The sequence below is a fragment of the Bos indicus genome, chromosome 17 (genome assembly GCF_029378745.1).
Source record: "Bos indicus isolate NIAB-ARS_2022 breed Sahiwal x Tharparkar chromosome 17, NIAB-ARS_B.indTharparkar_mat_pri_1.0, whole genome shotgun sequence".
Taxonomy (NCBI): Eukaryota; Metazoa; Chordata; class Mammalia; order Artiodactyla; family Bovidae; genus Bos; species Bos indicus.
The window spans coordinates 17,601,640-17,624,974 of NC_091776.1; the positions used below are offsets into that span (position 1 = coordinate 17,601,640).

The window sequence follows — 23,335 nt, forward strand, 5'->3', positions numbered from 1 at the left end:
GTGCGTGCTGTCTTTTCAGTCTTGCCTGACTCTTTGTAACCCCATGAACTGTAGACACAGAAATGCTGTCAGATTTTTTAAAAACTCAGATGGTTTTAAGTGTCCAGAGGCTGCATAGATGACTAATTTAGCAACACTGAAAAGACGGGGCTTCCATGGGCCAAAGCGGGGCTGGGAATGAGGTCCTGCCCCTTCACCTGGCTGGGTGTGCTGGGTCCGTATACATGTCTGGGGTCTAAAAGCCCCCTTGTTGATCTTAGTTGAGGCCCCATCTCCAAAGGTACTGGGGGAAAAAAAACACCTTAAGCCAGAGTCTGCCAGCAGCACTAAGTTAATAGTAGCCCTAACCTTTGTTTTTGCAAAGGGTTGCGAGCAGGGCATTCCTGCCGTCCACCCACCTCCGCCCCAGAGCCAGTTCTGGCACTTGGCCCAGGTATAAAATTGCCGGCACTGTCACTGCTTTCTGGTCTTATTATGAGTGTGTCTGTCCTGACACGCTGGTTTCAGCATGTCGTGTGGGAAGTGTGAGCACAGCAAAGGAGGCCGTGTGAGAGCTTTCTCTCTCCTTGCTAGAGCCGGCTGCTTAAAAGCCCATAGGTCAGGTGGGAGGAGACAGGTTACCCTGTCCTGAAGGGCTCAGAGCCCAGCTGCTGCATGGATCAGGTGTGGAAGCTAAAGTGGTCAGCCACTTTGCCTCTTCCTGAAGTTTCCCTGGTCATTTCCATTGGTAGAGAGAGAGAGAGAGAAGTATGTGGCTGAGCCCATGCCCCTAAACATGGCGAATTCACACGTGTGCACCACCTCTAGTAGGGGTCTCAGATGTGTGCACTGCTAGTCACAGTTGAGAATCATGTGTTAAATTCAAGCAGGGTGAATTAAAATGCACTAGTATACCAGAGTTGTGAGCTGACCGAATGCTAATTCAAATCCTGTTCTTTCCTAAAATATCTGCCAATGAGTGTAGTCAACCCATAGTTCTGTGAAGTCTAAGCAGATCTCAAATATTCTCCTGGGCGTCTGCACCATTCAGCTATATGTCTAGGGCTGAGATCTTCATGGATCTAGAACTGTAAACAGAGCTGGCTTGTCAGGAAACCTCAGCGGCTTGAAAACCATCCTGATCCCCTAAAAATCCATTTCTCATTTTTGATGTGATTCTGAGTATCAGCTTTTTTATTTTTTTCAGAAAGTTTTATTTCTGCTTATATTTTTAGATTCAAAAGTATTTATTTAAGGTGAACAAATGATACAGCATACACAACTGCTGGGAATGCTTTTTAATTGAGAACAAAAAGGAAATACCTGGGACAAGAATATGCAATTACCACCGCTTATTGTTCTCAGTGAATTTTTGTCGTTTGTTTATCTTATTGTTAATGTGATGATACAGCAATCCTTGGCAGAAGAATAACATTTTGCGTTGAAACACAAATCTAGATAAAAAGGGAAAATGGAGTTAGCCACAACCCACAAGGCCTTCTTTGGGAAAAACTCTTGAAGAAAAACCGACGCGCACTTCACAGAAGAATATGGCACTGTCGTCTTTCCCTTTATAGTACCAGAGTGTTCCTGAACAAAGGCCTCAAGGCATTATCAACTCGTCATCTGTTTTTTGACGTGATTTCTATTTTCAGGACCCTGCTTCCCTGCCTCTCTGTTCCTAATGCATCTGGTCATTGGTGCCTTGGTCCTATGAAACTTAGTGTGACCAGCCCCCACCTGGAGAGTTTGCCATGGACGCCACGAATCAGAGCAGCTGGGTCACTGTCCACCCACGGAGCCAGAGAAAGACCTCAAGGATACACCCTCTGCATTCAGACTAGCTGGAGACAAGAAAGACGGTGAAGGATGATCAGGCGATTCCAAACCATCTTTAAAGAAACCAATAGACTATCCAGATGTATGCAAGCCCAGGGTATTGCTTAACAAACAAGCAAAACAGAAAACTTTGTCTTTTCTTTTGCTGGATTTCTGATGGTACAGGACACAAGTTCCAGTGTGCAACCCAATCAAAGATAACTATAGAGTGCTTGGGAATTTTCATAGCATCAACCTTGCAGAAAACAAGAAATTGAGGCTATTTATACTTTAGTGGTAAACAATGGCATAGATAGTCTCTGAACATGTCTTCCAGCTCAACAGTTCTGCAGCTTAGATTCTGTAAATGACTTTAATCTGCTTTTACTATTCATTCATTCATTCGACAGTTATATAAATGCCTGTTATGTGCTGTGTACAGTTGTAACATTAATGACTAAACCAGAAGTGTATTTCCTCTTACAGTCTACAGACAACCAACCCACAAACAACTGTAGATAGGCCCACATGCTGCATACATTTGGGTAGAAAATTAAATGGATTCAGAAATAAGAATAACATAGTCTACCTCCATAGATAGAGGTATTAGAAATGGCCTAAGAAGAAAGTATTTATATCAACATGTTAACAATAAAAAAAAGAAAATGGTCAACTTTGTGTCAACAGCCATGTGTTGACATTCCAGGGAAAAAATACCAGGTGGGCAATGACCCTAAGAAGAAGAAAGTGTGATGTGTTCAAAGAGAGGAACATTGTGAATACAGAACTTTGTAGATTAGAGAACATGCTAAAGCCTAACTTGTCTGGGTTTGACTGGATAATTTAGTGTGGCCACTGGGCCAGTTCTTAAACCCCCTTCACAATAGTCTCAATAGCCAGTCGTCCTGTGCTTGAGTGTCCCCACAAGAAGGAATGTTCTACCTCTTGAAGCATCCATGCCAGATTAGGTTAAAAATATGAATTTGTTCCCTGGATTCCAGCTCCAGGAAGCTGGAGTCATGAATTATGATCATGGGTCTGCACCTGAAGAAAATTTTGGGTTGAAACAGAAGACGTGGGACTTCCCTGGTGGTCCAAGGGTTGACTCCGTGTTTCCAGTGTCGGGGGACCAGGGTTCGATCCCTAGTCAGGGAACTAGATCCTGCATGCAGTAAATTAAAGACCAGTGCAGCCAGAGAGATAGCTCAGGACCCTGAGAGCACAAAGGGTATTGTGTTGGGGGCTAATCTTAGCGGGGGGGGGGGGGGGGGGGGAAGAGAAATAGAAGAAGTTACTTAGATAGCTGTATTTACTTATCTTTGTTATGTAGAGTGCCGAGAACACACAGCAGGACTCTAGGTTCATTACCCTTTTTGAGAAGAAAAATCTATGAGAATGTTAAGACAGCTGTCACAAACTTCCAACAGTTTTCTATTGCAGCACAATTCATGTCAATATCCTTGCAAACCAGTGGTTGCACAATAAGGTCAGCTGTACTCTTGAAAGACAACCATGAGTTTGGGCTTCAGCGTGAGGTGGGAGTGACTTTCCTGTGGTATTTGTGGCATATCACGTAGAGGAAGTGCAGTGTATCCACCAGTTTTACAAAAGTCTTTGATAATAGGAGTTGACGTACACAAGATCTGTTATTGACTTGACTAAAAAATCTCAGTGGGATTCCCTGAAGATTCCACCATTTATATACTGGTATTCCCCACAGCCACTTCACACCACTGACAGTGTGAGACTGGCTTGAGAATTTATTTGTTCCAAAGTACATTAAGAAACCTACGTTTCAAAGTCTCAGGGAGGCACTTCCAACTTCACAACCCACAGGCCATTCTCTGTTAAAGCCATTTATGAGCTGTTATATGGTAACTGGGCTTCCCTGGTAGCTCAGTTGGTAAAGAATCTGCCTGCAATGCAAGAGACCCTGGTTCTATTTCTGGGTCAGGAAGTTCCCCTGGAGAAGGGATCAGCTACCCACCCCAGTGTTCTTGGGTTTCCCTGGTGGCACAGATGGTAAAGAATCCACCCGAAATGTGGGAGACCCGGGTTTGATCCCTGGGTTGGGAAGATCCCCTGGAGGAGGGCATGGCAACCCACTCCAGTATTTTTGCCTGGAGAGTCCCATGGACAGAGCAGCCTGGCAGGCTACAGTCCATGGGGTTGCAAAGAGTCAGATACGGCTGAGCAACTAAGCATAGCACAGCATCTGGTGACTGCTAAGCCACACTGGGGCTTCCCTGGTGGCTCTACTGATAAAGAACCTGCCTGCCAATGCAGGAGACACAAGAGATACGGATTCCATCCCTGGGTAGGGAAGAGCCACTGGAGTAGGAAATAGCAACCCACTCCAATATTCTTGCCTGGGAAATTCCATGGACAGAGGAGCCTGGCGGGCTACAATGCATGGGGTCTCAAAGAGTTGGATGCAGCTGAGCAACTGAGTGACTGAAGCCACGCTACTTGAAACAGCCTCCAAAAGATTTTGGACCATCTTGCAAGTTATAACACTGTTAAGGGTGTGAGAAGTCAAAAAGTTGACCACGATTGAATGCTAACCCATGCAATGAGAATCCTGTTAGTAGTCAAAGGAAGTTCACCTCTGAAATACAAAAGAAACACCCTCCATTGAATTTTTCTTCTCAGTGGTAATGCTCTGAAAGTATCAAGGCAATAGGAAAATTAAGCAAAAATCAATTAGGATATCTTGATGAGGCTGGTAGATGGAGTTTGTACTAGTACTCATATGTACAAGTACATACTCCTGGTTTTAGACCAGAGTAAATAAAAATCTACAGACGAGTACCATAAATATCACAGCCAACTTCTTGAGTCAGCTCATGAGGATCGTCTCTTGTCCAGCTGCTAAGTCGTGTCTGACTCTTTGCGACCCCATGGACCACAGAATGCCAGGCTTCCCTGTCCTCCGCCATCTCCCAGAGTTCGGTCAAACTCATGTCCATGGAGTCAATGATATAACCAAGCATCACATTCTCTGTCGTCCCCTTCTCCTCTTGCCTTCAATCTTTCCCAGCATCAGGGTCTTTTCCAGTGAGTTGGCTCTTCACATCAGGTGGTCAAAGTATTGGAGCTTCAGCTTCAGCATTAGTCCTTCCAGTGAGTATTCAGGGTTGATGTCCTGAACCCTGAGGATCGTCGAGATCATCTGGTAGAACTTTAATTTAAAGGGTAAGACAGATTCAGGGTTGATGTCCTGAACCCTGAGGATCATTGAGATCATCTGGTAGAACTTTAATTTAAAGGGTAAGACAGATTCACCACCATGTCTGAAGTTCAGCCAGTATGCCAGGACTGAAAGGATGTCAGTTGGGCCAACCAAATGTCAAACAGGAATGTCAACAGGATGTTTTTGAAATTGCCCCATATTGAGCTGAGGTGGGACACCTCCAAGGAGGAGGACAAAGGCCTGTTTTCAAGACTTGCTTGAGCATGACTTTCGTGATGACTTCTAGCCGTGGCAGCTTGGCATAGAAGCTTGCGGGCCAGAAGTAAGAAGGGGAGCCAAGCCTTCTGAGCAGAGGCAGATGACAGCTGGCTTCATCATAGCCCATCTGGAAAGAGCCACCAGCCCTGTGAACCAGGACTGGACTTGTAAGCTGCAGCTTGGTCCTTGCCTTCTATATGACACAGAAGCAGCAGCCACTTGCTTATCAGTATGGTGTGGTGATTTGGCACCCAGCTTCTCGACTCAGACTTCTTGAGTTTAAATTCCCTGTTCATCATTTACTAGCTGCTTGCCATTAGGACAGTTTCCTAACCTCTCTAAATTCATTTCTTTATGGGAATAATGAGCATGCCTACCTTATAGAGGATTCAATGAAATTGTATGTGTTAACTGTTAGAACAGTGCCTGGCATATAGTCTGTGCTTAGTAAATGTTAGTTTTATTATCAATCTTTATGGCTCCTCCCAGGAAACTAGAGCTCACAGTATAGTCTGTTATTAACAAGTCTGTGTTCATGTTTCTGCCATTTATGAGTAAACCTAAAGGTCAAATTATTAAAAATTTTAGTATCAGTTCCTTCCTCTGTCAAATGCAAATAATACTAATTCATTAGGTTATATGAAGATGAATGAGAATAGTCATAAAACACCAACAATAAGGTCTGTATGCTGCTGGGTGTGCTGCGTGTGTGCTTAGTCGCTCAGTCATGTCCGACTCTCTGCAATCCTCTGGGCTATAGCCCCCCAGGCTCCTCTGTCCAAGGGATTCTCCAGGCAAGAATACCGGAGTTGTTTGCCATTCCCTTCTCCAAGGGATCTTCCCGACCCAGGGATCGAGCCCAGGTCTCCTGCATTGCAGGTGGATTCTTTACCATCTGAGCCACCAGGGAAGCCCCTGTATGCTGCTGGGGCTCAGCAAATGATAGTTACTCCTATTAAACCCTGATGCCTAGCGTCTGGCCGAGCAGAGCTGTGCCATAGAGGTTTCCATGATGAGAGCAATGCTCCATATCCCAGTATGCCCAATGTCATAGCCACAAGCCACTTGTGGCTATTGTTTGAAAGGTGAAGACGTAAAGAACTAAACTTCTAATTCTATTTACTTGTAATTAATTTGCATTAACATTCCACACAAGGCTGGTGACTAGTGTATTGAGCAGCACAGGCTGGGTTCTTCAGTCCTCATCATGTCCTTCCATACCCTGTCTGGGCTCATGTCATGTCCATCTTGTTTCCATTAGTATCTATCTCTCCCAGGCTTGGACAAGGATATAAAACCTCATGTCGGCAGGTTGGTGGTGTGGCATCATAGAAAAAAGAACAGTCAGTGGGTCTTCGGGGACAGTCCCCTTCCAACTCTGCCTGCTATTCTTGGGCAAGTCACTTAAGCTCATATTCAGAAGGAGAGTTGATACTGGCATGACTTTAAAGCTCCCACCCATCACATGATCACCACGGGGCAAAAGTAAGAAATAGCACACAAACTTAGATTACTTTCTTGGGGCTACGGATTGTAGTTAGCTGTGTTTAGTGTCTCCCAGATTTAAAGGTGGTGTATTTAAGTGTTAGCATACGAACTAATATAAGTGAATAGACAGGGGTAAAAAGGAAATTGAGGACAAAGAGAAATTAACCTTGGAGCAAAGAAAAAGGTTGTGAAAAAGAACAGTTGTTGTGTGCCTGTATGTGTTCCTGCTATATCCTTATGCAGATATATGCCTTCCAACAGTGGGGGTGAAAGTGAAGTGCTGGGGAATGTTTGACTGATAAGGACTTTGGGTACATACACCCATAATATGATTTCTTGTCTCCGGCTGAGTACAAAGTGGAAAGGAAGTTCTGCAAAACAGATCTCCTAGAATCCACCTGAGTAGAAAGAGCACGGAACAAGGAGCCTAGAAGCCCAAGTTCCTTCTCTGGCTCTGTGGTTAACCAGCTGGGTGACCACACTTATTCTGGTTTACTTCTCTGGTCCACAGTTTAATCATCTGTGCAGTGAATTGGTTGGACTCTACTCCTACAAGGTTGGAAAATCTATGATCACAGTTAGAACCCTAGAAATCTCCAAGATGCTTTTCTTTACCAGGAGCCCAAAGTATAAGAAATAACAGCAGCTAAAGAAGAAAACAACCCCTTCCCCCAACACACACACACACACACACACACACACACACACACACACACACACACAGAAACATAATTTTTAATCTGCTAAAGATCAAGGCCATGCCTTATTGGATATGATTTCTCAGTGTCTATCTGAAGCAATTACTTGTGAACCATAGGTGATAGGATCCCACTTGGTTATAAGCATAATTCTGACTGATGAGCCTTGACAGTTCCCAAAGAATTTTCTAGATTTTTTTTTTTAAAGAGACAGAGCACAGTAATTCCTCAGAGTATCGGGCTCACGGTGGTTGGACTTCTCTGGTCATCCAGTGGTTAAGATTATGTACTTCCAATACAGCGGGGCATGGGTTCCATCCCTGGTTGGGGAAGTTCAACATGCCTCGAGGTGTGACCAAAACAATGTGGCCAAAAGAGAGAGAACTCATTTCAGAGCAGGATGATGGTGTGTGTGTGTGTGTGTCTGTGTGTGAAGGAAAGTGAGAAACCTCACCTCCTGCTTCTAAAAATGGCGAAATATAGAATACACACAGTGGTCAGCTGGAACCAGCTAGTTATTAGCAAGAAAAAACACTGAAGTTCAGAATAGGAAAACCAGCGGCTAAAGAAAACCATTCAGGATAATCAAGTTTATTATTAATCTATCTGACTTTAAATCATCTTGCCTCCGCCATTGTTATAGTCTCTTAAGTCCGCAAGTTGTTTTGAAACTCGGCCCCTCCTCCTCTACTCCTCTCCCAAGGCTGCTGCGAGATAAATAGCTTTCGTTGCTCTCCCCTCCCCCCATTTCTTCTCACATTCCTCTCTAGCCACGTCGATTCTTTCCTGAGAGAGGGTGGGAATCTCTGCCCCACCGGTCCACTTGCCTGGAACCTGTGTCTAACAACAGGAAGTACTGGTTTTAGAGCCACTCAGAGCGATTCTTACACACACACAAACAACTTTCTCAGACCAGAAGTCCCCTGGAGGCCGTACTAGCTGGACCTTGACCTCTAATAATATCAGGATGAAAGTGAAGAGACTATAAAGCCAACCAAGTCCGCTTTCCACGTTAAGTCCTGCTGCTTGGCAGCTTTGCAGACTCCTCTGCATCCACGCTGATTACAGGACACCAGAACAGTCTTCCCTGCAGTTTCTGCTTCCTGGCGATAGCCTGTCCCACTGACCTCCCTTGTTAGGAGAGGATCCTTGGCCTTTGTTGGGACCCTTGTGACCAAATTTATGGCTCTTTTATGAGGTTGGCAGGTGCTTTAAGTGAGGGAGGGAAGAAGTGGCCTGATTTGCATAGAGTTTCAGTTCAGGAAACAGGGAAGTGGAAGAATTTATCCACGGTCATTTTCTGCTAAAAGCTTGCAAAATTCTTCAGCCACCATTGAGAAGAAACCTTCTCCCTGCTTCAAGCCTAGATTTCTGGTACCTCATGGCTAGAAGGGATTTTGAGATCATGAAAACTTCTATTGGTAGGAGAGGGGGCCTACAGAGAGAGAGGTTAAATAACAGGACCCAAAGATCATGGATTTCCCCAGGGCTCACCTCTCTCTCCCTTTGTCTCCTTGATCATCTTCAAAAGGAATCTTCTTCGGTGGGCCTAGAAGAAAACAGTACATGTCTGAAAGACATGGAGGAGATTGGCAATCTGTCTGCTGGCATCCCTTTCTTTCTTTCAAAATATTCAGTATTCTGACTTTGCCCAGGAAACAGAGATGAAGAAAAGAGCATCAGATATCATTTTGAACAAAACAAAGCAAATAAAGAAAACTGCTTTTAAAAGAAAAGTGTGTGTGTGTGTGTGTGTGTGTGTGTGTGTGTGTCCAGGGCCATATATCTTTTTGGAGTTAGCTAAATAAAAATGTAAGCGGCCTTCTCATTAAGTGAAACATATAGAACAAGGCCTTCTTTCCCTATTTCAGCCTTTAAACACCTTAAAAATCACTGCAGGGACAAATAATTTACTCTACCTCACACCCTGAGTCTCTGTTCCGCCCTACATTCTTCAGGATCATCCAGTCTCCTCTAGGCTCCTCTCAGCTCTCCCCAACACTTGTCAAGTCGTCTTCCTTCCATTATTAGTCACTCTAATAAACACTCCTAATAAACACAAATTCAGGGTGCTGCTTTAGGAAAGACCTGCATTAACTTTGTCATCTGTCCTGGGGAAACCCAGCTGAGATCTCGAACACATTCTGTTGAAAGCTGCAGTATAATGGACAGATTTAGTGTGTATTTTCCTGTTAAATGGAATCTGCATTCCTAAGTGAACTAAAAATGCTTAATTATTAATAAGTCCCCCAGGGATTGGTGACATTTGGAATGATTTTATCATGCTGTAGATATTTAACAACATAATGTGTGTGGTAGTATCAAATGCAACTTCTTTCATTTAAAAGAACATTCCCTCCCAACTCGTTCTGACTTATATGCCGCATGGGTGAGTCCCTAAATATCCAACCCCAGGTGGAGGCTGAGGGAAATTCCTGAGGGACAGGATGGGATTGAAGCTGGGGCCAACAGTGCAGGGGAGACCCGGGAAGGGGTGCCAAGGAGTTACCCCCTGAGAATAGAAATTGGTTTGGGGTAGATGACAGATGAGGGGCTTCTGTTGGGTAGAGGCAATGGTCGCCATGGATGGAAGCTTCTGGAAAGATCTCAGGTCTGAGGAATCACAGGACTAGTGGCAGGCTTCCAGTTTTGTGCCAATTTGCTGTGTGGCTCTGAGCACATTACTTAACTTCTCTGAGACAGAGTTTTCTCATATATTTGGCAAGGATAATTATATACCTCTGAGCTGCCTTCTGAGAAGGCAATGGCACCCCACTCCAGTACTCTTGCCTGGAAAATCCCATGGACGGAGGAGCCTGGTAGGCTACAGTCCGTGGGGTCGCTAGAGTCGGACACGACTGAGTGACTTCACTTTCACTTTTCACTTTCATGCATTGGAGAAGGAAATGGCAACCCACTCCAGTGTTCTTGCCTGGAGAATCCCAGGGACGCGGGAGCCTGGTGGGCTGCCATCTATGGGGTTGCACAGAGTCAGACACGACTGAAGCGACTTAGCAGCAGCAGCAGAGCTGCCTTACTGAATTGTATGTATGGAATAAACATGAAAGTACTTCCAACAATTAAAGCACCTTAAGGAAGAGATCAGAAGACAGGGAGGAAGGAAATATCATTTACTAAGCACTCTTTCTGTACCAGGGCTTGTGTTCAATACCTTTACTAACCTGAAATCAATTAGTATTAGCAAAAAAATAAAATCAGAGATAGGCCTGATTACCCATTTACAGAGGAGAAATTTGAGGCTCAGAGCTTTTGCCTAAGGTCACAAAGCTTATGAGTGGTGGAGCCAGGCAGAAAACCTAAAGAGATATGGTATGTATTTGAGTACACAGTATGTAAATGGAAAATGGGTCACAAACTTAAAGCTTAAGTAGAAATATTCAGTCAAACATTTGGTTGACTTATATGTAATGACATGCATTATCACAACATATGAACATTCACATGAAATTTCAATTATTTTGTCATTAGTCTATTTCTCTGCACAGTTCTGATACCAAGGAAGAAAAATCTCTTAGTGTCAAAAATAGGTGGTTAAATAAATGTTTAGGAAGTCTTGCCATTAGGTTTATATGATCTTTGTTAGTACAAATGGGCCGATCACGTGCAGCTTTCCACCCATCACTTCCCTGTTCCAGGGGCATCGCTGTGAGTGGTCGGTCTATCTGCCTCCAGTGGTAACCCTTGTCTCTCTTCCCTTTCTGCTCAGATCTTGGCTTTGCTCAGGACGCTGGAGATCCCGTTTGCACACTGTGGGTCCTGGTTGGCAGTGTTTGGCCTGGAGATGAAATTATCAATAGCTGTTCATGAGAGAGACAAAGTGGAGCAGGGCTTAGAGAAAGAGACCAGAAGCCAGTCTATCACCTGCTCCCTTGGTGACCTCGCTTTACCTCTTCATGCTTCAGTTTCTCCATCTGTTGGTGGAAAGAGTGACACATGATACCTGGCTCTCAGAGTGTCAGGAACATCTTTGTAAAGTACCAGGAGATGCTCGAAGGGGCCTGAGAGACTGCTTCTCTTTATGTGGTCAAATGAAACTCCATCGGATGGGCAAAAAGTTACAGACCCCATATATCTTTTTAATTGAAAGAGGTTTTTGTACCTGAAAAAGTACTTGTATTTCTTTATTTATCAGTGGATGTTGTTCCATGAAACCCACTGCAATGGCAGGACCTAAATATTCATTTAAATAATAAACAAATAAGCCTCAGCATATGCAAGATACACATATGGCTGCTAAGATCTAATGTTTTTAATTTTCTGTGAACTTATGAGTTTATTTTCTTTTTTACATAAATTCCAGTATACCTGTCAAATACTATCAGTATTTTTCCCAGTGTTCAGATAATCTGTTAATTTAAAATTTTATTTATTTATATATATTTGACTATGATGGGTGATAGTTATGGGATGCAGGATTTAGTTGCCTGACCAGGGATCAAACTCAGGCCCCCTGCGTTAGGAAAGTGGAGTCTTAACCACTGGACTATCAGGAAAGTCCATGGCTGCTAATACTTATACTAGTTTACTGGTGGTTCTAGTGGTAAGGAACCTGCCTACCAGTGCAGGAGACATAAGAGATAGGTTCGATTCCTGGGTGAAGATCCCCTGGAGGAGGGCATGGCAACACACTCCCTCCAGTATTTTTGCTCAGAGAATCCCATGGACAGAGGAACCTGGCAGGCTACAGCCTATGGGGTTGCAAAGAGTCCAACACGACTGAAGCGACTTAGCACACACACTACTACAAAATGCATTTCTACTGCTTTTAACATTCTTAGTGTGCTTGTTCTCACCACACACACACGATAGATTCGCAGTGAGATGGTAGCACCACCCCCATTTTATAGATGAGAAAACTTAAGCCAGGAGAAGTAAATAGATCGTCAAGTCCACATGGATAATTAGGGGCTGAGTAAGAAAAATAAGTCTCCTGTCTTCAAAATCGGGCGCTTGTCCCTCTCAACCTCACTTTGATCATTCTGAGGACTATTTTCCCTTCCTGTTCTTGTACATCTTTTGTTCTCCACTTACTGATAGAACAGGGCTCTAGGTGCCTTCTCCTGCTTCTCCTCTGGGAACAGAGCCCTTTAAAGCTCTGAAGTCCTCAAGCAAGGTTTGCGGTGAAGTGAGAACTCAGACATGACTGCTTGTTAAGCTGGTTCCTCATCGCAAGGCACCGAAGAAAAACCTGCCCCAAATCACATTACTCAGTCCCTGGGACTTCGCAGCTGCTCTAGGTGGAGGAGCCTGTCAAGCTGCATCAGTCATATCCGGGCTGAAAGAGCCGAGTCTTGATGCTCTCAAAGACTGGAGTTTGCTTTGTATGTGCTTCTAAAGGGTATCCAGGCTCAAGAATCCGAAGGGAAAGTTGGGTTGAACATCGAAAGAACACTTTAAGTGGTATTGTTTTCTTCCTGTGGGGAATTAAATTGCAAAGGTTAGCAGAGACTGTTGAAGACACACGGAAAAGTCACAGTTGGCGAGGCACTTACCCCACTGTGCACACACGTTCAAGCGTGATTGGTTCTTCGCATGCCCTTTGCCAACCCAGGCTGCTTTAAAATTCCTTCCAAGGAAGTACTCCCTGCCTGGTACCACTCTGCAAACAAAGTTCTACTAAGGTTTTAAAACAATGAGACAAAGAAGGCTGCGAAGGTGAACCCCAACACGACAGCCCCGCTGCTGCCTGTGGTCTGGCTGCTGAAGGTCAGAGAGGACAAGCGGTCTCGAAGATGCAGCCGTCTGCACCACTCCTGCCAGGGCCAGCAACCCTGGGAAATCGGCCTGTAAAATGAGCAGCTCCTGTTCAACAGCACACTCCCAGCTGCTCCCCACCTCCATGGCTGCCGTTGGACATGACAGAGCAGCAGGCCCAGCCTGGCTCGGCTCTCACTGCTGAAGACCTGGCGGGAGCCCAGGCTGGCAGGCACAGTGGGCAGAAGCCTCATGAGCAGTCCAGGGTGGCACCGCCATGCTCCTACCTGCACCGTCTCCTCCACCTTTGGCTGGATGAAGTGAGTGATTTGAGGTTTGGATGCCCTTCCCAAGCGTATCAATTTCCCTTCTACTTCCTGAATAGCCCACGCACCTTCACCCATCCTAAAACCCTGCCTGGAAACAGAACAAGACAGAACACCCAGGCCAGCCCTTCCCCCAGGAGCCAGAAGGGCCAGCTCTGGCCGGAAGCCAGGCTCTGAAGAAACGGCAGAGGGCAGAGAGAGGCGGTGGGTGGGGCAGGGAGCCTGGCGTTACACATCCAAAGCCTAATTTTGGATCAGAGTCATACTTGTAGTCAGGCCTGAAAAATCACTGGTCCCCGAATGAACCCACAGCTCTGAGGTGGGTCCGGGGCGATTCCTCAGCTCTCACATGCTCACTTGCTGCTCTCCTTAGTTCCAGAGACTAAGTCAGGCTTGTTTGGATTTTCACTGGCATCCTTTTAAAGCAACCTCAATTGTCTCTTTGCCTCCTGCTACCTGAGAGCAGGGCAAATTTCCCACCTCCATCTCTCCGTGTTCGCCTTAGCTGAGATGCTGACCGAAAGCCGGGATCCCTGGTGCTCCTGCTTCCTGAGTCAGACCTAGGACACACCACCTGCTTTATTAAAATTAAAAAAATTAAAAATTTTTTGGGCACATGTGGCCTGTGGAATCTTAGTTCCCCCACCAGGGATCAAACCCCCACCGCCTGCAGTGGAAGTAGGGAGGAGTCTTAACCCCTGGACAGCCAGTCCCACACCATCCTGCTTCGAGGTGACACCAGACGGGTAGGGTGAGGGCAGCAGCGGGTGACCGACCGAGCAGACACCTTCCCCTGAGCAGTAGAAACGACCCTCTCTGACTCAATGGAGAAGAGAGGAGGCAGCTGGCCTCTGGGAGCCACGAGAGGGACGCGGGCTGCTCGCTCGTCTTCCGAGGGCGTGGGCACGGCCTTCGGAGGATTTGCTGCTGCCAGGAGCCGGCTGTGGCCCCCGGGGAACTCCGGGTATCAGGACGCTTGTTTGCAGAGCCGGCCGGCCAGCCGCCCGGAGCAGGAGCAGCTGGTTGTAATTATGCATCGCAGCTTCAGAGGAAGTTGCTGGCTGCGGATCCAATGCTGGGCCCGGCTGCACACTGGCTGCTGGGCTTCAGGGAACAATGGAGATAGAAACTCGCGGCAGCAGGGGAAGGGGAGGAGGAGCAGGACGAGGGTGAAGACGAGCAGAGAGAAAGGGCGGGAGCTGTTCCCACCGCTCCCAGGGCTGAATCCGGAGAAACCCAGGTCTGCACTCTGAGGACCCCCGGCTCTCATTCCCAGACTCACAACCCAAGTCTGCGCCCCTCTGGGAGCAGCTTCCTGACTCTTTTTTCTTTTTCAAAAGCTGTACCTGCTGAACACCGGATTTCAAGAAGTGTGCCTGGCTGACATATCGAATAGCACTCCTCAGCCTGTTTAATCTAAATTGACTGCATCTTTGTAGCAGCTGGCCACAGAGAAAAACAAAAGAATTCTTGATGAAAAAGGCACTTCTCTCCTGACTCAAGGCAGCCACAGCAGCAACTAAACATTTCATAGCATGCTACACACTGCTGTTCAGATGTGGACATTGGGAGGGAAGGAAAAAATGAACTTTACAGAAGTGAAATGTGCGTTAATTAACAAGTTAGGGTTTTCTCCCCCACCCTGGATGGAGAGAAATGAGAAACGTATTAATGTCTGGTTCTTTATACTTTCCAAGATTTCTTCAGCGTTTCCTAATTAAAATGTAGCTGGAAAATGAACACAGGGGAGAGGGTGGTAAACAGGGGTGGGGGTCTGTCTTCCTGGTGCTTTGTCTGGAGTCCCCAGCCTCCCACCAGCAGGGATCTGCCCTCCCACGCGCAGACACTCCCATCCATGTCTGTGCGTGTTTCCTTCCTTGAGTCCCGTCAGGAGGTTGCCCACATCATCTGCACGGCTACTCAGCATCCTCTGTTTTTGCCAGCTCAGGGAACAACTCCAAGGCCCACAGCAGACCAGCAGACACACTTGAGATCCCTGTGGCCTCTGGATCACCCCTCTCCACTCACAGCTCCTGACTTATGTCACTTTAAAAGGGGTGGGGGATGTCCTACCTGTTCTTGGACACCCTTGATGTGTAAAAGCCACAGCTCCACGCAATAACCCATGATTGGCTTGGGCTGGTGAATGACAAGGGCATTCTGATACCTTTCCCCCTTGTCCACTGCCTTGCTCACGATGGCTGGCAGTGCTATCAATCAGGAGGCATGAAGGCAGAGCAGTGCCAGCCTGTGTGTGGGCATGGCAGCCTTGCTCCCAAGTGATTAATGGAACCTCATGATGACACTGTTCTCTTTGGGCCTGATTGCTAGGAACTCCTTATTGCCTGGGTGGAGATCGTATAGCAACGGTGGGAAGAATTTTTCTAGTAGAATCCAAGTAAGCCATATTTTTTCTTCCTTTTCCTTCTCTTTCTTTCACATGAGGTTCGACATTTTGTGAACACACACACTGTTGATTCCTAGAGCCAAGCCGGTCAGTTCAGTAGCCATTAGCCATTGATGACAATTTAAATTAATTAAAATGAAAGAAAATTGAAAATTTAGTTCTTCAGTCATTCTAGGAATATTTTGAATGCTCTGCAGCCACATGGGCTGGAGGCTACTATATTGGACAACACTGAGTTACAGAACATGCATGCGTGCCAAGTCATTTCGGTTGTGTCTGATTCTGTGCGACCCCATGGACAGCAGCCTGCCAGGCTCCTCTGTCCGTGGGGATTCTCCAGGCAAGAATACTGGAGTGGGTTGCCATGCTCTCCTCCAGAGGATCTTCTGGACCCAGGGATTGAAACCAGGTCTTCTGCATCTCCTGTATTAGCAGGCAGGTTCTCTATCTCTGCTGCTGCTGCTGCTAAGTCGCTTCAGTCGTGTCCGACTCTGTGCGACCCCATAGACGGCAGCCCACCAGGCCCCGCTGTCCCTGGGATTCTCCAGGCTAGCCACCTGGAAAGCTTCCATCATTGCAGAAAGGTCTGTCAAACAACCTTTCCTAGAGCATCTGTTTCCTCTTGTATTTTAAGCATTCCTATGCCTTTCAGAGTCCTCTACCAATAATTTTTACAAAGTGAAACTTTTTTTTTCTTTAACAACAACTTAACTCAAAACTAATGACAACTTAACTCAAAACTAATGAACTCCCTTTAGGTTCCTAAGAGAAAGTTCCCCAGCTACTGTACTGATTGATAGAGCCTTTTCAAATAGTTGAGCAGGATGTGGCATAGTAGACACTGGAAAGGACCTCAGGTCAGCAGGATTAGTCTCAGGCAGTCCTGACCCTTGCCTATTCCTGTAGATAATTTTCCTAGGCAGTCCTAATTCTAGGTAGGAGAAGATAGTTTTTGTTTAGTCGCTAAGTGGTGTCCAGCTCTTTATGACCCCATGGACTGCAGCACGCCAGGCTTCCCTGTCCTTCACCATCTCCCAGAGCTTGCTCAAACTCATGTCCATTCAGTCAGTGATGCCATCCAACCATCTCATCCTCTGTCACCCCCTTGTCCTCCTGCCCTCAATCTAAGAAGCTACTACAGGCTAAGCTGTGAGTCAAGAAAGATACCAGGGCATCTCCATAAAAATTTGCACAATAAATAGGGAGTAATAGCTCCTTTAGAACTACAAGGTAGACCACAGAACGAGTTCCTGGCGGTGGGGCTTTGAAGTTGGGCGGGAGATGCAGGGGGCAGTGAAGCAGTTTGATGCAGCTGGAAGCACCTTCAAAGCCTCTAAGGGGAGAGATTATAGCAACTACCTGTAAGGATTGTTCAGGTCCTTTGTGTGTGTGTTGGTGGGGGCAGGGACTGGACCACACAAAAAGTAAACAAATAAACCGAAAGAAAGCTCAGCTTGAAGCACTGTCCCCAAAATAAAAACAGCCAGAGGAAACGATAGAATATGTAATTGAATGCTCTTGCTGGAAAATTAAAAATTCCACCCCAACTGTTATTTGTTTTATTTGCTGCCTTAGAATAGAACCTTGGTGGCAACTAGTAAATCCTTTCAATATCTAAATATCCGTTATCAGTTCTTTTTTGCAAAATTTCCCAATCCTTTTCCTCCTCATCTTTCATAGAAAGGACACCCTTTGCATCTGATGAACAAGTTAGACAGCATGAATACAGGCTTTATCCTGAGCCCCTCTCAATTTAATTTAAGATGGAGGCGTTCATAGCGCAGGCTTCCTGACCATATTATTCACAAATTCTTATGAACTTTTCTTCTGCTCCATTGTGGTGAGGGTATGGATGGGTGAAGCACATTCCTGGAAGCAGATTAACAGGATATTACCAAAGTCGCTTTCTGAGTCCAAGCTGCTTTGTCACAAAGCACCTGTGAGCTGTTACAGTTACAAACCTGGGCTACCAAAGGCCCGATGTTTCCCATTTTTCAAGGAGTAAATGTGGACATGGCCTTGATCGAAAGTGAAAGCTGAATCAGGGAGGGAGAGTGAAAAGAGCCAAGGCTCGGCGACTTTCCAGTTGGAAAGTTCCAGAGGGTAGTGGTTAGAAATGTCTTAGAGTAAGAGATCCTGTGGCTTCCCTGGTGGCTCAGACAATGAAGAATCTGTCTGCAATGAAGGAGACCTGGGTTTGATCCCTGGGTCGGAAAGATCCCCTGGAGAAGGGAATGGCTACCTACTCCAGTATTCTTGCCTGGAGAATCCCATGGACTCTCTACAATGCCTATCGCTACATTCCATAGGATTCCAAAGAGTTGGACATGACTGAGTGACTAACACACACACAAGCCCTTCTTTTTCTGACCCACCATGTTGGGGGAGTATGGATGGGACTGGGGAAAGGAGTTCTGTTAAGGATATCTCTCCTGAACAGGGATGCTGGGAGACAGTCCAACAGAAGCTGCTAGCCTGGGTACAAATAAAACTTGGTCCCTCTTCAACCTTCTCGCGTGTCCTGAGCTGCAGACATTGTCTGGAGAGAAGCAATTCCAGGTCTAAGTAACACCTCTGATAGGATGCTCTGGCCCCTTTCAGAGTCACTGAACCTCCTGTGGCAGCTGAAGACCCTTGTTCTTGGGGCTACAACTCTGACCTCTTCTTACATAGAAAAGTGCAAAGTGGAAGTGTTAACTGCTCAATTCTGTCCAACTCTTTGCAACCCCATGAAGCCTGCCAGACTCCTCTATCCATGGGATTCTTCAGGCAAAAATACTAGAGGGGGTAGCCATTCCTTTCTGCAGGAGATCTTCCTGACCCAGGGATCACACCCAGGTCTCCGGCATTGCAGTCAGGTTCTTTACCATCTGAGCCACCAGGGAAGCCCTTCTTACACTGCAGACATCCTCATTTAAGCTGGAGATGGGGCAGGGGTGGCGGGAGGGGAGAGCTGGAAGCTGTCCTTGAGCTCCTTGCTGGTGGAGGCAGCCCCACTATGTCACTCAGAGAACAAGAAATGGTGCCTTGATCTTGGATGAACAAATCCCCTGAAAGTGAAGCTCCTTCATAATGAAGCTGGCTGTTTTCTTTTTCTTTAGGTCTCCATAAATTATATGCACCAGTGTTGGCATGAGTCATATGGCTCGGCAGCAAAGCTCCTGCTAAGCCACACAGCTGCACAGGACAAAAATACCTCGATGAATAGAGCTTGTTTGTCCTGCATGGTTTATGGTATAAATACAAAATCAGCAAAAACGCAGGGGTTCCCCAGCCTCTGAGTCTCACGGTCCCTTGGCTGGCTTCTCTGTCCCTTCTGCTGCTCTGTGTCAACCCACTTCCCCACTTCCTTGTTTTTGGCAGGAAAGAGAAGGCTCTGATCAGACTGATTGTCTGATTTATCAATGAGCAACGCTTGGGTGCGTGTATGCTCAGTCGCTCAGTAGTATTCAACTCTGCCACCCCATGGACAGCAGCCCGCCAGGCTCCTCGGTCCATTTTCCAGGCCACGCTCCTGGAGTAGGTTGCCATTTCCTTCTGGTATCTTCCCAACCCAGGGATCGAACCCATGTATCTTGAATTGGCAGGCGGATTCTTTATCCCTACACCACCTGGGAAGTCCTGGTCAGCACTTTAAGAGAGTTTTAATATAGAACCCAGGTAAATGTACTTGGTCTTTTCATTCTAATGGAAACATGGCAGACGTGTCCCTTTGTGAGAGGACTTGCGGGTGAATGGGATGACATGGATGCAATGCAGTCATGTAACCCCAATGATGAGCTTACCCTTGGTGGATTTGGGGGCCCCTGGGGCATCAGGGATGCTGTCTCTCTGTTGTAGATAGCTGTGTCCTTTCAGAGACTTGTCTGGTCAGGCTCAGTTCCAGCCCCTCCAGGCCTGATCTGGGACTGCTGGAGTGACCAAGTCAGTGGAATCCTTTCTGCTATCACCCAGGCTTCCTCCCCTCCTCCCCCGCCCCAGGTTTTTCCTCCAGACCTCTCCCCCACTTCTCTGGAGCAGCAGAGATTGGCCCTGAGGGTCCTTCTCCCTCTTTATAGCCTCTGTTTTAGAGCTGCCAGAGTCTTGTTTTCAGGCCACCTGTTTGTATTCCTCTGGTTCATACTGAATAGTTTTACACTATCACCACGTCTCTGTCCTCCTTTATGGGTCCTTATGACGTCCGTGTCATTGTCTCACTGGATAATGACGTTTCTGACACTAACATGTGCCTCCTTAATGGAAACTGTACTGAATGTAGGTCACAATATCTGTTAGGTGGCATGTCTCGTTTACCTTCAGATTACGGTACCATTTAATATGTATTTAGGGCTTTGGTTTTAAGAGATGTATCTTTTTAATTAAACACATATTTTGAGTCCTGACATCTGACATGTTGGGCTTATATATAAAGTGTTTATATAATTTGCCTAAGTTTAGCGAAATATAAAATACACTAATGAATGATAGTAAATCACTCTACACATATAAACCTCTGTTTATTTGTGGCTAGACTAGAAACAGCCTAAGAGATTTTTTATTTTCAGAGCAGGAATAGAGAACAGACATGTGGGCACAGGGGAGGAAGGAGAGGGTCGGACAAATTGGGAGAATAGAACTGACACATATACACTACGAAGGGCTCCCCAGTTTGCTCTAGTAGTAAAGAATCCACCTGCCAAAGCAGGGGATGCAGGAGACTCGGGTGAGATCCCAGGGTCAGGAAGATCCCCTGGAGGAGGAAACGGCAACCCACTCCAGTATTCTTGCCTGGACAATTTCGTGGAGCCAGACGGGTTGCAAAGAGCCTGACACAACTAAGTGCGTGCACGTGCACACCCGCGCGCGCACACACACACACACACTACCATGTGTGAAATAGATAGCTAGTAGGGAGCTGCTGTACAGCATAGGGAGCTCAGCTCGGTGCTCTGTGATGACCTAGAGGAGGGGGATGGGAGGGGGAGGGAGGGAGGCTCAAGAGGGAGGAGATCTATGTATACAGATAGCTGATTCACTTAGTTGTACAGCAAGAACTAACATAACATTGTAAATCAATTATACTCCAGAAAAAAAAAATAAGTGGAAAAAAAGACTTCATAGGTAGACACATAAAAGAATACCCATTAAAATTTTCTATTTGTATGTATTTAAGAAAAAAGAGTTTTCTTTTTCTAACATTCCAAGTACTATTGCTTCTGAATTTGCTTCCCCCCCACACACAGGATAAATCCCTGCCTTTAGGACAGATTTCCAGCCACGTTTCTGCTTTGGGGCTTTAGAGGTGGAAACCAAGGAGAAAAGTAAGAGACAAGATGTTTTTAGTGATCATCTTTTCTCTTTGAACTATCCGCTGACTTCCTCAGGGAAGCCATCATCTTACGTGGTGAGAGAGAGTGGATTTCAATGTCAAAGGGAACTGGATTTGAATCTATTAGTTTGTGACCTTGAACAAGCTGCTTAACCTTTCCAAGTCTCACTTTTCTCAGCTTTAAAAACTGGATGATGAGATATATTTCCTAGGTTGGTTGTGAAATGAAAATGCTTAGCCCAATCTCTATCAAAAAGGATATTCGATAAGTGCCAGTTCTCCTCCTATTTGGATCTTAGCTTAGACAACAGTATCAGATAAGTCATATTTAGAAGATTATAGGAGGAAGTATTTCTGTCCTGTCCCCATCACTGGGTAAGGTAATCAAGTTAAGTCATTAATTAGAATGTACTTCTAAAAAGTTACATTCATCTCACATTGTGGACGCCCAGCCCTAAGCCATTGCCCTAAGCCTCTTCTCTACTTACCACCCCTGGTCACATGGAGTCAGCCCTGTGGGGACGTGGGCAACAAGAGTACCAGTGAGGCTTCCTGTTGGAGGAGGACCATGTGAGGTGTACACATACCTGTCACAACCAACTCCATTGTGGACTATGTTTTGAAGACTATGGAGAACTATCTGCCACCCACCCACACACATCCACCAAATTTCTACTTACGTGGCTTCCCAGGTGGTGAAGAACCGACCTGCCAAAGCAGGAAAGGTAAGAGATGCGGGTTCGATCCCTGGGTTGGGAAGATCCTTTGGAGGAGGAAATGGCAACCCACTCCAGTATTCTTGCTGAAAAATCCCACGGACAGAGGAGGCTGGAGGGCTACAGCCCATGGGGTTGCAAAGGGTCGGACCTTTTAAACTGGGAATTTAAAAAGGTGACATTGATCCCGTGTCCATCTGGAGCACATGTGTTTATACTAAGTCATTTCAGTACGGTCTGACTCTTTGCGACACTATGGACTATAGCCCGTCAGGCTCCTCTGTCCATGGATTCTCCAGGCAAGAACACTGGAGTGGGCTGCCATATCCTTTCCTATGCCAGGGGATTTTCCTGACCCAGGGATTGCAGCCATGTCGCTTTGTCTCCTGCATGAGCAGGCAGGTTTTTTACCACTGCTGCCATCTGCGATGTCCACCTGCTAAGCCCATCACTCTGGCTGGGGCACCAAAATTTGCTTTGGTTAGACTTGGGTCACAGCCTTCTCCTGGAGCAAGGGGTAGAGATTGTCCTACCTAAACTACAGGGACAGAGAATGAATTTGGGGAGGCTTGCCAAGATAAAAGATGGTTTCTGAGCAGACAAATGCAATAGATGCTGACTGCAAGCTACTATAGAACAGAAGATATTGTGGGAGTGTTAACACGTGCGTCCAGCTGTGTATCAGTCAGGAGACAGAAACTCCCCTACTTATTTTAACAGAGAGAATTTAATATAAGGAATTTATAACTAGATACAAGATAACTAAGTGTAAAAAGAGGATATTAAGATCCTAGGGTTGCGGGGGGTGGGTGGTGAAAGGAAAGAAGATGGAATTATAAAAATCTAGAAGCTTGGAGATGCCATATAGAGCTAAAACTCAGACCCCTGAGGATGGGGTGTGCTTGGCTGGCGCTGGTTGCTAGGGATGTACACGTGTCTGGTTCTGCAGGGTCAGACCCCCTGAACACTGGTTGTACTGGCTGCCATGGGAAAGAACTGCTTCTGCGAAGTGGAGAAGGGTGACTGAGGAGCTGCTCCAGGGCGTGGCAAACAGACCCGAAGCCAGTAGGGAGCACGTGGGAAGGAGTCAGTCCCTTCTCCTCCTCCAGTTTTGCAGGCTTCCTCTCATCCCCACAATTCTCAGAACCTAATGTAGAGCTGTAGGCAAAGAAGAAACATGGTTTGTAGACTCCATATCCAGCCTCATAAAGCCAGGTGTGCAAAGGTGGGGCTTCCCTGGTGGCTCACCTGGTAAAGAATCCGTCTGCAGTGGAAGAGACCCCAGTTCAATTCCTGGGTCGGGAAGATCCCCTGGAGAAGGGGTAGGCTACTCACTCCAGTACTCATGGGCTTCCCTGGTGGCTCAGACGGGAAAGAATCTGCTTGCAATGCGGGAGACCTGGGTTTGATTCCCGGGTGGGAAGATCCC

At 46.2% G+C, this 23,335-nt stretch overlaps 2 long non-coding RNA genes across 8 annotated transcripts in view; one reads left to right on the forward strand and one right to left on the reverse strand.

Annotated features, from left to right (window-relative positions):
• LOC139176693 (uncharacterized) overlaps positions 1 to 11,236 on the forward strand; it is a 136,344-nt gene extending 125,108 nt beyond the window's left edge. For both annotated transcript variants that reach the window (XR_011561100.1, XR_011561099.1), the window contains exon 6: positions 11,162 to 11,236. This is a non-coding gene — a long non-coding RNA (uncharacterized lncRNA). The remainder of the gene's footprint in view (positions 1 to 11,161) is intronic.
• LOC109571005 (uncharacterized) lies at positions 1,142 to 14,592 on the reverse strand. 6 transcript variants are annotated; one of them, XR_002182571.2, is made up of 5 exons: positions 12,948 to 14,592; positions 12,487 to 12,869; positions 11,317 to 11,366; positions 8,929 to 11,230; positions 1,142 to 1,433 (listed from the first exon to the last, which is right to left on the reverse strand). It is a non-coding gene; the product is annotated as an uncharacterized lncRNA (long non-coding RNA). The 6 variants fall into 6 exon arrangements; XR_011561097.1 differs by having other exon boundaries at positions 8,929 to 8,983; positions 9,354 to 11,366; XR_011561098.1 differs by lacking the exon at positions 1,142 to 1,433 and adding an exon at positions 3,064 to 8,274 and having other exon boundaries at positions 8,929 to 8,983; positions 9,354 to 11,366.
• Between the last annotated feature and the right edge of the window lie 8,743 nt (positions 14,593 to 23,335).